Below are 2050 nucleotides of genomic sequence, written 5' to 3'. Positions count from 1 at the left end.
TGCAGCTGTAGGACAGCCATTGACACTGTTGCTGCTTCTACTACATATTAGCAAGCACTGTCTGTAAAGGTTCCCTCCACTTAACAGAAGTGGCAGTATTCTTCACTTCTGTGTGCAGAAACGTCACAGACTAGGCTTCTGCAACCCTCCCTATAACAGCAGGAGTAGTTTTGCCTTACAATGCATATTCTCACTAACCCAGCTGCTCCAACTCTACTGGAGATCACAGTGAAACTGGCAGGCAGGCCACATGGCACACTTTGAAAATCACTACTCTACAACACAGGGATCAGATTAGCTGGGCTAGCCCGTGAGCCTCACCCTGATCTTTCTATGAGATTCTAAACCAGGGGTCCTCTGAGGTAGTTGTTCTTCCTATTCCTGGAGTAAAATGACCTGCCAAAGGAATGACTCAAGGAAGGAATGGTAGCTGAGCTCACTATTCCAGAGTGTAGCTGGTCATAGAGAGCAGACTGAGGTAGCAAAAGGAGGCATCTGGCCACAAGACCTTGGAAGACTGAAAATAGACATGGATCAGGGCTCTGAACAGTGTGGTTTACTTATATTCACTCTGAACTCAAATGTGCACAGGAAATGTGCACTGTGCACATCTGGGAAGTGTGTGGCTCATTCCTATTTCAGTGACCCCAATCTAAATAGTCATCACNGGCATGCCCAGACTCTTGCCTCTGAGGTTTTGTAGATCCTCTCAAATTAACTATCATTGCTAACATCACAGATTGGATAACCAGCTCTCAACACACCAACCCAAGAAATTAGTGAGGACTCTGTGAGAACCCAGGATAGAAGAAAAATCAGAGAAGGCTTAAGGAACTACCTTTTGATTAAATAAACAGCTATCTAGTGGCCTGGAGCCTGGGCATCAGCCTTCTCATAAGAATGGTAGTTTGTGGTACTTTGTCTGGATTTTGGTGACAATATATAATCAATCTAGGGGTCATTATCATTCAATGAAGGCTGCCAGTTTGATAAAGACCAGAGATGGCACTCTGTCTCTGTTCTCTGTCCTAATTCAGTATGAGAAAGAGTGCTTATTTCAAGATTTGAAGAAAGCATCCTTTTTTGTCTTTTGTTGGAGACCCCCCACCCGAAAACAAAACATTCTCCTAGGATGGCAAAGGGGCATTCCATTCATTTTCTGGCTAGGAAATATCAGAATTTGCAGGGACATTAAANTTAATTTTTCTACTCAGACATATTCTGCATTCCCAGTGTTTCTTCAAAATCCACAATGGAACAGTTACATCTTGCTAGCCAGTGTTCTCTGAATATGCCCAGTGTGTCCTGTATACAATGTTCTCCATGTATTGATGCCCAATATCTTCTGCACATACATGCAGTGCTCTCTGCACATACATCACATACATACCCAGTATCTTTTACATATATACCCATGAGAGTCTCTTGCAGTGATATGTGTGTGTGTGTGTATCTCTATGTGTGTGTGTATGTGCGCGTGTGTCTGTGTGTCTGTGTCTGTGTGTATCCAATGTCATTTATGACTTCAGTCTGCCTAATATCAGACCATCAGCCTCATCTCTGGCATGGATGCATGCAGCCATGGGACACAAGAATCTCTGTTAAGCCTCATAAAGACCACAACTTATTCTTAAATTTAGTATTATTTGGCAATTAACTGAAATGAACTTATTTTGTTTTCAAGGTCAATAATGTTGTGCTCTTTCTTTCAACTTTCTTTCTCTCTTCCTTTTCTTTTTGTTTTGAAGCCATCCTTCCTTGTGCTTATGTCAGCTAAGGANTCATCCACACATCCACCTGTAATTATGACTAATTAACCATATCTTATAAAACTTTTTTATACCATAAAATGGCAAAGTTTATTAACACCTCATTTATAACCATCAATAGCTTCTTAAGCTCACAGAGTAGCNCTTGTCTCTGGAATCTCTCCCAACACTAATCACCATCGCTATAGATGCTCCACAACACAGACCGGCACACTGATTAAGTGCTAAGGCATCATTAGCCAACTGCCAATTCTGAGCAGCAAGAACGAGCAACAAGGGAA

This window comes from Mus caroli, chromosome 8 (genome assembly GCF_900094665.2).
Source record: "Mus caroli chromosome 8, CAROLI_EIJ_v1.1, whole genome shotgun sequence".
In the NCBI taxonomy this organism is placed as follows: Eukaryota; Metazoa; Chordata; class Mammalia; order Rodentia; family Muridae; genus Mus; species Mus caroli.
This window is presented reverse-complemented; position numbering follows the sequence as displayed.